The sequence below is a fragment of the Salvelinus alpinus genome, chromosome 13 (assembly GCF_045679555.1).
Source record: "Salvelinus alpinus chromosome 13, SLU_Salpinus.1, whole genome shotgun sequence".
NCBI classification, from domain to species: Eukaryota; Metazoa; Chordata; class Actinopteri; order Salmoniformes; family Salmonidae; genus Salvelinus; species Salvelinus alpinus.
Genome location: NC_092098.1, coordinates 46,642,257 through 46,655,201, shown reverse-complemented (window position 1 = coordinate 46,655,201; position 12,945 = coordinate 46,642,257). Strand labels below are relative to the sequence as shown.

Genomic DNA, 12,945 nt, shown 5'->3' with positions numbered 1-12,945 from the left:
GCCAGCGGAAGCTTTGAATAGGTCAGTAGCCTACAGAGTAATAAAATAATGCAATTGCGGAATTTACGCAGATGTTCTAAACTAAGTGTTTTGAAAACTTTTAAAATGTAGAAACAGATACATCTACAATCAATAACCCTTTTACAGAATACTATGGAAGCAATGTTCTGCTAATGTAACAACGTGCACCTTTCGTTGTCATTCCCAGCCGATACAGGTACTGAGCCTATCGGCATGTTGTCTGGTGGTAATGGGGCCACCTTGGCAAACATGTCAGTGGCCATACCTTCCTGTGTGGTGTACCGTACACAACAGGAGTTCCCTGATCCTGGTGCAGAATACACAGGGTTTCCTCTCTTTCCATATTGACTTATACCATTCAAATCAATAATTTAAAAAAATACAACAGGTAAAAGTTGTCATATAAAATGTTAATGCTGAGTCAATCAGTCAAAGTTATTTATAAAGCACTGTTTACATCAGATGTCAGAAAGTGCTTATACAGAAATCCAACCTAAAACCCCAAAGAGCAAGCAATGCACATGTAGAAGCAGTGCCAGGTCTCTCTCCATTCAGAGACATCAGTATCAACCCCGTCTGTCAGTCTGGACTTCATCACATCATCTTGCATGGCTCCATAGATGTTTCTGTGAACACATACACACACAGTCACTGTTATTTTACCAATGGCAGTTAGAGGTACTGTTCATATTGACGTTTGAACAGGTCAGATAAAACCTACCAGATTATGCACTCCCCATCAAATGACTGAGGCTGCCGTCTGGCAAAAGCATCTCCAGTCCATTTGTAGAAATAGGCAGAGTTGAGGCAGAGTTCATCAGTGACACAGGTGTTGCTATTACTGAACATTTGTACTGTATTATTAGTAATCACCTCATTGTGGGTGTAGGGCTGTTGCGGTGACCGTATTACTGCCACGAGTCATGAAGGCAGTCAAATTCCACGTGACCGTTTAGTCACGGTAATTAGGCTTCTCCAAGCTCTGCTGCTGCTGGTCATTAGTGCTCTACAAAACTTGCTAACTGCATGGTTCTCAGAACTCTATTGTCCCTCTAATCACTCTGACATCAATTCAAATGTGTCGAAAATCTAATCAAACACTTCATGAGAGCCCATGAGTTCATGTTGCACAACATTTCTATAGGCTATGCAATTGAGTGAGGAAACAGTGATGGCTTCTATTAAAAAGGGGAGGATCCCATCAGCTTTCTATAGGCTAGGCCTACTAAATTTATATCTCAACTTTCCTAATATTAAGCACATTGCTTATATTTACCACAGGAGTATAGCCTAACTAGCTGGCATGAAAATTAACCACGGGAAAACGCCCTCCATTCGCTATTTAAGTGCATAGATTACATTTTTTTCCCCCGTTGCCCATTTCGATACAGGTGCATGATAATGGTCCATTCTAAATCAAAACAAATCTCACACATACAGTACCAGTCAAAAGTTTGGACACACCTACTCTTTCAAGGGTTTTTCTTAATTATTTATTTAACTATTTTCTCTCAACCAGCTTAAACTGAAATGCTTTTCCAACAGTCTTGAAGGAGTTCCCACATATGCTGAGCACTTGTTGGCAGTTTTTCCTTCACTCTGCAGTCCAATTCATCCCAAACCATCTCAATTGGGTTGAGGTCAGGTGATTGTGGGGGCCAGGTCATCTGATACAGCACTCCATCACTCTCCTTCTTGGTCAAATAGCCCTTACACAGCCTGGAGGTGTGTTGGGTCATTGTAATGTTGAAAAACAAATGATAGTCCCACTAAGCGCAAACCAGATGGAATGGCGTGTCGCTGCAGAATGCTGTGGTAGCAAAGCAGGTTAAGTGTGCCTTGAATTCTAAATAAATCACAGACCGTGTCACCAGCTAAGCACCCCCACCTCATCACACCTCTTCCATGCTTCACGGTGGGAACCACACATGTGGAGATCATCCGTTCACTTACTCTGCGTCTCACAAAGACACGCCGGTTGGAATCAAAAATCTCAAATTTAGACTAATCAGACCAAAGGACAGACTTCCACCGGTCTAATGTTCATTGCTCGTGTTTCTTGGCACAAGCAGGTCTCTTTCTCTTATTGGTGTCCTTTAGTTGTGGTTTCTTTGCAGCAATTCAACCATGAAGGTCTGATTTACACAGTCTCTTCTGAACAGTTGATGTTGAGATGTTTGTTACTTGAATGTGAAGCATTTATTTGGGCTTCAACCTGAGGTACAGTTAACTCTAATGAACTTATTCTCTGCAGCAGACGTTCTGTAATTCTGGGTCTTCCTTTCCTGTGGCGGTCCTCACAAGAACCAGTTTCATCACAGCGCTTGATGGTTTTTGCGACTGCATTTGGAGAAACTTTCAAAGTTCTTGACATTTTCCAGATTGACTGACCTTCATGTCTTAAAGTAATGATGGACTATCGTTTCTCTTTGCTTATTTGAGCTGTTCTTGCTATAATATATGACCGACCGACTCAAATCTGTGTTATGTAGCAAAATTTGAAATGGTCTTTTTTTAAATTGGATAAAAGTAGAGACTCAGAGCTACACAATGGTATATCATAAACTACAGTTGAACAATGGGAAAGTAATTCTGCTTTGAAAGTAGGTAAACTTGTAAACTCACTTTTGAAAAAAAATGGCCTTTGAATGTTTTGGTACTACTACTGGAGAGCCCTTCTTTACACCCATTCAGCATCGTTCACACCCTCTTAAGCTTTAGCTCCACCCATCTCCTTAAGATGGAATAGAGATACTAAGGGCAGGCATTTATTTGAAGTACAAAGGAAAGTCAGGGAGGACAGCAGGAAGGGACAGAAGAGAGGCTATTTTTACAAGATTAAGGATGGGACACATCCGGTTGAATAAGTCCTTAAATGTGATAGAAAAGCATCCAACAGGAAAGTGTGATTATTGCCAGGAAACAGAGACCGTGGAGCATGTATTGCTACAGTGTGGGCAGCATCAGAGGGAAAGAGAGAGGCTGAGATCTAGTATGAAGGAGAAGGGGATACAGGAAATTAGTTTAAAGAGTATATTGAGTAGAACGTCATTAGATATAGTTAAAAATATTTTGTTATCTTTTTTAAAGAGCAACGGGGCTGGCAGGTAGGATTTAGTTTGTCTCTGGCCAACACTCTAGTACAGTAGATAGCGGTAACGCACCATAATGTTGGATGCCAACCGCCAATAAACCCCACCGAAAAAGAATCTCTTTAAGGGTTGATCCACGCGTTCTGTACTCACAGCAGTCAAGCACCCAAGCTAACTTGATAGCTACTTCCAGACACTACTTTCAGATACTTCCAGAAAAGCTCACTGAACATTACTTGCCCTAGCAGAGCTGGTTAGGCTGTTTTGTAATCCAGAGCGTTGGTGACGGCAACTGTGCTGTCAGATTGTCCGCTCGTAAATTCTGAGTGTTTCGCGTTCAGAGCACACACTGGATGCTCTGGCCATTAAATAGGGTTGATCCGAACATTATGACCTCAAAACAGCAGTCAAGCACCCAATCTAACTGGCTAACATTGACTAGCTTGTTACTTCCAGACACAAATGAGAGAACACCCCACTCTGACCATTTTACCTGCCCTAGCAGAGCTGGTTAGGCTGTTTTCATGTTATCCAGAGCGTCGATGACTAACTGTGGTGCTGTCAACAATTTAATGACGCTTTCCCCCCCGATGTTTACTGACACCGGCCACATTCAACGGGTGTTGTGCATCCAGAAACGCATCAGTTATTCTGTGCTCTGGCACACAGATGAGTGATCTGAAATCGGTGTAGATGGCCAGACTGAATTTACCTTTACATGAATCTGCAGGTAGCTAGCCAACCAGGTTCAATGTTAGCTAGCTAACATTAGGCTATAGCTAGCCAAACAAATGGCTCTGATACGAATATTAAGATCATACACGTAATGTTAGCTAGCGAGCCAGCCAGCTAACATTAGCTAGCTAGCTAACAGTACACTTTAACTTGAAATGAAACCCCTTCCTGTCAAAATTAGAAATGTCTAATATCTGAAAAAGTAGCCAGCTAGACTATCTTACCCGTACACATAATTCATAGATATATGCGTCTCCTGTCGGATGCCATGGTTGCTCTTAGTTTGAAGATGCAATCCGGAGACTGGTGTTTTCTCCATCTCCTTCGCTATCATACTCAAATTCCATTGATTTCAAAACTCGGGCCTCCAGAAAGTAGAGAGCAACACTTATGCAGTTTTACAACACAAAACATATATATATTTTTTAAAGCCACGTTAGACGAGATTATCTAGACATACTAACAAGCTCAATTAGACAGACGTGTGCTATATGGCACACCAATCCAAACTCATCTCTCGGCATGTCCAGCCCACTCATTATCTCAGCCAATCATGGCTATCTTGAGGTTGCTGTCAGATTCTGTGGCTAAACCAACTAGGCTCGTAATTTAACAAATGTATTCGTATTTACAGATGGCATACAAGTTTGTTATTAAGGCACATTAAAGTGCACATGTTCGAGAAGGCATTTCTGCCAAAAAAACATTTTTAAAATAAATGTTCAAAAGGCTCTCCCTGTGAAGTAGTTTCAGGAAATTGGTCACATATGGACTTGGTCTTTTACCAAATACGGCCATCTTCTGTATACCACCCCTACCTTGTCACAACACAACTGATATCCTCAAACGCATTAAGGAAATAAATTCCACAAATTAACTTTTAACAAGGCACACCTGTAAATGTAAATGCATTCCAGGTGACTACCTCATGAAGCTGGTTGAGAGAATGCCAAGTTTGTGCAAAGCTGTCAAGGTAAAGGGTGGCTACTTCAAAGAATCTCAAATATAAAATACATTTGAATTTGTTTAACACTTTTTGTTACAACATGATTCCATATGTGTTAATTCATAGTTTTGATGTCTTCCCTATTATTCTACAATGAAACAGATGACCTACGTGGAAGATTAAACCACCAACGGGACATTTAAAACTAATATCTTATGCTTCACGGACAACACTATAAACATACAGCTGGCTGGCTATACGCTGCACCGGCAGGATAGAACAGAGGAAAAAAAACAATGGACCACCTTTACTCCACACACAGATGCATACAAAGCTCTCCCTCGCCCTCTATTTGGCAAATCTGACCATAATTCTATCCTCCTGATTCCTGCTTTCAAGCAAAAATTAAAGCAGGAAGCACCAGTGACTAGATCAATAAAAAAAGTGGTCAGATGAAGCAGATGCTAAGCTACAGGACTGTTTTGCTAGCACAGACTGGAATATGTTCTGAGAGTCCTCCGATGGCATTGAGCAGTACACCACATCAGTCATTGGCTTCATCAATAAGTGCATCGAGGACGTCGTCCCCACAGTTACATACCAACCAGAAGCCATGGATTACAGGCAACATTCGCACTGAGCTGAAGGCTAGAGCTGCCGCTTTCAAGGAGCGGGACTAACCCGGAAGCTTATAACAAATCCCGCTATGCCCGCCAACGAACCATCAAACAGGTAAAGCGTCAATACAGGACTAAGATCAAATCGTACTACACCGGCTCTGACGCTCGTCACGTGGCAGGGCTTGCAAACCATTACAGACTACAAAGGGAAGCACAGCCCGAGAGCTGCCCAGTGACACGAGCCTACCAGACAAGCTAAACTACTTCTATGCTCGCTTCGACGCAAATGGCACTGAAACATGCATGAGAGCACCAGCTGTTCCGGAAGACTGTGTGATCACGCTCTCCGCAGCCGATGGGATTAAGACCTTTAAACCAGTCAGCATTCACAAGGCAGCAGGGCCAGACGGATTACCAGGACGTGTACTGCGAACATGCGCTGACCAACTGGCAAGTGTCTTCACTGACATTTTCAACTTCTCCCTGTTCGAGTCTGTAATACCAACATGTTTTAAGCAGACCACCATAATGCCCTTGCCCAAGAACACTAAGGTAACCTAGCTAAATGACTACCAACCCATAGCACTCACATCTGTAGCAATGAAGTGCTTTGAAAGGCTGGTAATGGCTCACATCAACACCATTATCCCAGAAACCCTAGACCCACTCCAATTTGCATACCGCCGCAACAGATCCACAGATGGAATCTCTATTGCACTCCAAACTGTCCTTTACCACCTGGACAAAAGGAACACCTACAGTGGGGCAAAAAAATATTTAGTCAGACACCAATTGTGCAAGTTCTCCCACTTAAAAAGATGCGAGAGGCCTGTAATTTTCATCATAGGTACACTTCAACTATGACAGACAAAATGAGAAGAAAAAAAATCCAGAAAATCACATTGTAGGATTTTTAATGAATTTATTTGCAAATTATGGTGGAAAATAAGTATTTGTTCACCTACAAACAAGCAAGATTTCTGGCTCTCACAGACCTGTAACTTCTTCTTTAAGAGGCTCCTCTGTCCTCCACTCGTTACCTGTATTAATGGCACCTGTTTGAACTTGTTATCAGTATAAAAGACACCTGTCCACAACCTCAAACAGTCACACTCCAAACTCCACTATGGCCAAGACCAAAGAGCTGTCAAAGGACACCAGAAACAAAATTGTAGACCTGCACCAGGCTGGGAAGACTGAATCTGCAATAGGTAAGCAGCTTGGTTTGAAGAAATCAACTGTGGGAGCAATTATTAGGAAATGGAAGACATACAAGACCACTGATACTCTCCCTCGATCTGGGGCTCCACGCAAGATCTCACCCCGTGGGGTCAAAATGATCACAAGAACGGTGAGCAAAAATCCCAGAACCACACGGGGGGACCTAGTGAATGACCTGCAGAGAGCTGGGACCAAAGTAACAAAGCCTACCATCAGTAACACACTACGCCACCAGGGACTCAAATCCTGCAGTGCCAGACGTGTCCCCCTGCTTAAGCCAGTACATGTCCAGGCCCATCTGAAGTTTGCTAGAGAGCATTTGGATGATCCAGAAGAAGATTGGGAGAATGTCATATGGTCAGATGAAACCAAAATAGAACTTTTGGTAAAAACTCAACTCGTCGTGTTTGGAGGACAAAGAATGCTGAGTTGCATCCAAAGAACACCATACCTACTGTGAAGCATGGGGGTGGAAACATCATGATTTGGGGTTGTTTTTCTGCAAAGGGACCAGGACGACTGATCCGTGTAAATGACAGAATGAATGGGGCCATGTATCGTGAGATTTTGAGTGAAAACCTCCTTCCATCAGCAAGGGCATTGAAGATGAAACGTGGCTGGGTCTTTCAGCATGACAATGATCCCAAACACACCGCCCGGGCAACGAATGAGTGGCTTCGTAAGATGCATTTCAAAGTCCTGGAGTGGCCTAGCCAGTCTCCAGATCTCAACCCCATAGAAAATCTTTGGAGGGAGTTGAAAGTCCATGTTGCCCAGCAACAGCCCCAAAACATCACTGCTCTAGAGGAGATCTGCATGGAGGAATGGGCCAAAATACCAGCAACAGTGTGTGAAAACCTTGTGAAGACTTACAGAAAACGTTTGACCTCTGTCATTGCCAACAAGGGTATATAACAAAGTATTTAGATAAACTTTTGTTATAGACCAAATACTTATTTTCCACCATCATTTGCAAATAAATTCATAAAAAATGACAATGTGATTTTCTGGATTTTTCTTTCTCATTTTGTCTGTCATAGTTGAAGTGTACCTATGATGAAAATTACAGGCCTCTCTCATCTTTTTAAGCGGGAGAACTTGCACAATTGGTGGCTGACTAAATACTTTTTTGCCCCACTGTATGTGAGAATGCTATTCATTGACTACAGCTTAGCATTCAACACCATAGCGCCCTCAAAGCTCATCAATAAGCTAAGGAACCTGGGACTAAATGCCTCCCTCTGCAACTGGATCCTGGACTTCCTGACGGGCCGCTCCCAGGTGGTAAGGGTAGGTAACAACACATATGCATGCTGATTCTCAACACAAGGGCCCCTCAGGGGTGCGTGTTCAGTTCCCTCCTGTACTCCCTGTTTACTCATAACTGCATGGCCACGCACAATTCCAACACCATCATTAAGTTTCCCGATGACACAACAGTGTTAGGCCTGATCACTGACAATGACGAGACAGCCTATAGGGAGGAGGTCAGAGACCTGGCCATGTGGTGCCAGGACAACAACCTCTCCCTCAGCGTAATCAAGACAAAGGAGATGATTGTGGACTACAGGAAAAAGAGGACCGAGCACGCCCCCATTCTCATCGACGGGGCTGCAGGGGAGCAGGTTGAGAGCTTCAAAAAACTAACATGGTCCAAGCACACCAGGACAGTTGTGAAGAGTGTATGACAAAACCTATTCCCCCTCAGGAGACTGAAAATATTTGGCATTGGTCCCCAGATCCTCAAAATGTTTGACAGCTGCAACATTGAGAGCATCCTGACTGGTTGCATCACTGCCTGGTATGGCAACCGCTCGGCATCCAACCGCAAGGCAATACAGAGGGTAGTGTGAACGGCCCAGTACATCACCAAGGTTCCTGCCAGGACTTCTATACCAGGCGGTGTCAGAGGAAGGCCCTAAAATTGTCAAAGACTCCAGCCACCCTAGTCATAGACTGTTCTCTCTGCTACCGCACGGCAAGCAGTACCGGAGTGCCAAGTCTAGGTTCAAGAGGCTTCTAAACAGCTTCTACCCCCAAGCCATAAGACTCCTGAACACCAAATCAAATGGCAACCCAGACTATTTGCATTGCCCCCCCCCACACCGCTGCTACTCTGTTGTTATCATCTATGCATAGTCACTTTAATAACTCTACCTACATGTACATATTACCTCAACTAACCGGTGTAACCAGTGCCCCCGCACATTGACTCTGTACCTGGACCCCCATTTATAGTTTTGCTATTGTTATTTTACTGCTGCTCTTTTATTACTTGTTACTTTTATTTCTTATCTGTATTTTTTTAGGGGCCAATACAATTTATTTGATTTGACTAAAAATAGCAAAAAAACAAAAACCCATGAATGAGTAGGTGTCCAAATTTTTGACTAGTACTGTATATTATTTAGTCAATGTAATGACAAGATTAAATTAAGAAAAGTCTGATGTGTGACAATATTAGCCTATCACTTGTGAATGATATATTTTAACTTGCGAATTAAGCCCAGTATAAGAAACAATGTATTTTATTTGCGACTTTTTCGAGTCATAGTCGTACACCACTAGTAGCCTAGCCCATAGGTCTATATGTTTTGATAAGGTTTGTATCACAACTAAAGTGGCCAAATAACTTATTATAATTAAGCACATTAATCCACTTTACAACGGGTGTAGAGCCTAACTGGCATACATACGCAGAGCGTGAGTTTCAAGTTGGTGGAAGTTAATTTTTTACAATAAAAATGCACCTTTATAATAAAAGCATTACAGGCATAATTGCATTTACGATCACTTTCGATAATGGTGTTTTCCGTAAATGGAACATTCGCGCTTTGGTGCGCTCATAATGTGAATTAATAGCCGAATAGTTTATCAACATTTTAAGCTTAACGTTCTGATCTATTGCATCAGACACATTGCATAAAAAAGTTTGATGCTAGTGGTTGTATTAATTGGGGATCTATCGCATCCCACAACTGCCCAAGACTATGTTTGGAATATTTATTTCTGGCACAGAATAGGTAGACTTTTGTACTATGGGGGAATAGTAGATTGACATAGGCAATTTTGCTGTTAGGCAAAATTCCTACTCATCTTGTTGCCTGACGAAAAGTAAATTGACAATATCTCATTTACTGTACATAAGTATTCACACCCGAGTCAAAAATATAAACGCCACATGCAACAATTTCAAAGATTTCACTAAATTACATTTGTACAATATAAGGAAATCAGTCAATTTAAATAGATAAGGCCCTAATCTATGAATTTAACATGACTGGGAATATGCATATGTTGGTCACAGATACCTTAAAAAGGTAGGGGCGTGGATCAGAAAACCAGTCAGCATCTGGTGTGACCACTATTTTCCTCCTGCAGCATGACAACTCCTTCACATGATCAGGATGTTGATTGTGGCCTTTGGAATGTTGTCCCACTCCTCTTCAATGGCTGTGCGAAGTTGCTGGAAATTGGAGGGAACTGGGGCAAACTGTCGTAAACGTCAATCCAGAGCATCCCAAACATTCTCAATGGGTGACATGTCTGGTGCGTATGTAGGCCATGGAAGAACTGGGACATTTTCAGCTTCCAGGAATTGTGTACAGATCCTTGCGACATGGGGACATGAATTATTATGCTGAATCATGAAGTGATGGCGGCGGATGAATGGCACGACAATGGGCCTCAGGATCTCGTCACAGTATCTCTGTGCATTCAAATTGCCATCGATAAAATGCAATTGTGTTCGTTGTCCGTAGCTTATGCCTGCCCATACCATAACACCACCATGGGGCACTCTGTTCACAACGTTGACATCAGCAAACTGCTCACCCACACTACGTCATACACACCGTCTGCCCGGTACAGTTGAAACCGTGATTCATCCTTGAAGAGCACAATTCTCCAGCGTGCCAGTGGCCATCGAAGGTGAGCATTTACCCACTGAAGTCGAACTGCAGTCAGCTCAATACCCTGGTGAGGACGACGAGGGCCTGTGACAGGGTGATATAATAAACAGCTTTTTACTAATGTACTTCACAACCAAAATGGCTCTACTAGTTGTATCTGATTGTCTGGGGAATTAGCCTACTGTTTTATCAAATCAGGTATATTTTAATACAACTTTTCACATAACACACTACCTGTCGTTGTTGATGAAGCCATCTGTGTCATCAGGGCAGTAACTCGGGTCACTGTCGGAGGCCTCATGATGGCGTGTCCTTTTTATAGGGGTCGAGAGAGACTGGCAACAACGTAGGAGGTGTCAAAAGGGTACTTGTGTCGCATGACACACTTTTATTCTGAGGTCTTGCCTGACAAGCTGTGAAAATAGCAAGTGAACAGTGAATAAAATTATTTTTTTGGGGGGGGGGGTCGCTAAATCATTGCAATCACTTTGCTGGACATTTTATGACGTTTGCTTCCTTTGGCAGGTCCTGACATCCGTTCATGACCAGATGATCAGTCTGGCACCCTACTGTGCACTTTGTCTAACAGAAAAACAGGGTCAACATTTGTCATCATCCCTCAATTATAAAAATAGCTCGAGAAATAACGTGATCTAGTTTGAAATCTAATTCTATGCTTTACATATGTAGACTGACTCCAAATTGGATTATATTCAGGCCGGTGACACCATTACACTATGCAACCAACTGTGACATGTTTTGCTATGGCCCTGCGTTGGTTTGAGTCTGTTGCTGCTAGTTAGTTCATTGTTGTAGACAGACATAAGTTAGCTAGTAGGACCAGAGGTGAATCCAATATTTATTTGTGTCCTAGACATCGGTTGCACCTCTGAGGCTTTCTGTGACTGTTTCGTCTAAATTACACTAACTTAGAGTGGCATGGAAATACGATGACATTGCTAAAGTAGGCAAATAATTAGTAGGAAACTGCCATATGTCGTAGAATTTACTTCAGAGAGATGGCAATGTTGCCATTACTGTTACTAGCAAAGTTAGTCAAAAATGGCTAGCAATGTTAATATTGGCTAGCTAAAAATACGGTGGTCCCCTCAATCTTAGGGCGAAAGTTGCATCTAAAGTCAACCTGGTGACATCACAATTATGACAAATGGTTTTCCTACTAATTATTTGCCTACTTTTGAAATGTTATCGTGTTTCTAAGCCATATCTGAGTTGTACTGAGGTAGGCTAACATTTGCCAGTTATGTAGTTAGCTAGTTGGTAGATAACTAACTAATGTCAGCTATGCTAGTGTTGAGAGTGATTATGATAATAAAAATATACATAACCAGGAGTCTATGGTCTAGCTACCGGTATACTCACCAACACTGGGGACCAACGAACTCCAACCACTTATTCCTCATGATAGGCTCCTTCGGCAGGGCACGCAAACCATAATTGTTGGCTGTGCATCCTACTGGAAGCATGCATTGCATGGTCAGTCGCTTCTTAATTTACACAAGCTGTCTCCAATCAATCAATCAATCAATCAATGTCCTCTTGGTGTAAAGGTTAAGGTGTTGGCTTGACAGTCACTGGACCCGGGCTCGATAAGCCGGTCCTCCCCGAATTCGCTACAACATCCTTTCATCGTTGATTTCATTAATCACGTTTGCATCCACAGTTTTAATGTGTGTAAAGTCATACTGTATTAAAAAAAATCACCACAGCTGTGAGGGAAACAGGAAGTTTCAGTACATTTTTATAAATGCCAACAGATAATTTGTTGGTTTGACATGGTGGGATCTTTTTGTGTCTGTAAAATGAATAATGCGAGACATGGCAGTGGAAACGCCATTTTGATATAATAACCATCATATTGATATGATACCCATCATATCGAAGTAAACATGGAGTCACGTGATGATATGTTGTGTGGTCCTCCCACTACGACTCGAGAATGCAGTTTGTTAGGCTACAGATTAAATAAATTGTGGTGAAAGTGCATGGTATGAGTTTGATGCCATTTTCCAATAAATGTCGCGTGTCTTATTCTGGTGACCTGATAATCGATGCTTGACTGCCATTTGACAAATAAAAATATTCTCGCTCTTATCCATAATAATGTCATCATGTATTGTAGACTACACTCACTGTATCTGCGAGCTGTTGGCTAGAGCGAACGTGCCAACATCAGACTAGGCACATTTGCTATTTAAAGCAACAGTTTTTTGACCAAACTATTGGTAGAGTTAAAATGCGATAGAAACACATTGAACATTACATTTTTATTCGGTACATGAAAACTTGAGCGAAAAAGTAAATTTTCTGTGCACGACGTCATCACTCACAATTCAGTTTGATGGACACACACCACTGGTAGGAAAATTAGCATATTT

General features: G+C 42.1%; 1 long non-coding RNA gene across 3 annotated transcripts; it reads right to left on the bottom strand.

Moving 5' to 3' along the window:
* Window positions 1-391: 391 nt before the first annotated feature.
* LOC139536692 (uncharacterized) lies at window positions 392-12,347 on the bottom strand. 3 transcript variants are annotated; one of them, XR_011667388.1, is made up of 4 exons: window positions 11,930-12,347; window positions 10,781-10,959; window positions 10,470-10,630; window positions 392-647 (listed from the first exon to the last, which is right to left on the bottom strand). It is a non-coding gene; the product is annotated as an uncharacterized lncRNA (long non-coding RNA). The 3 variants fall into 3 exon arrangements; XR_011667387.1 differs by having other exon boundaries at window positions 10,490-10,630; XR_011667386.1 differs by lacking the exon at window positions 392-647 and having other exon boundaries at window positions 9,798-10,630.
* Between the last annotated feature and the right edge of the window lie 598 nt (window positions 12,348-12,945).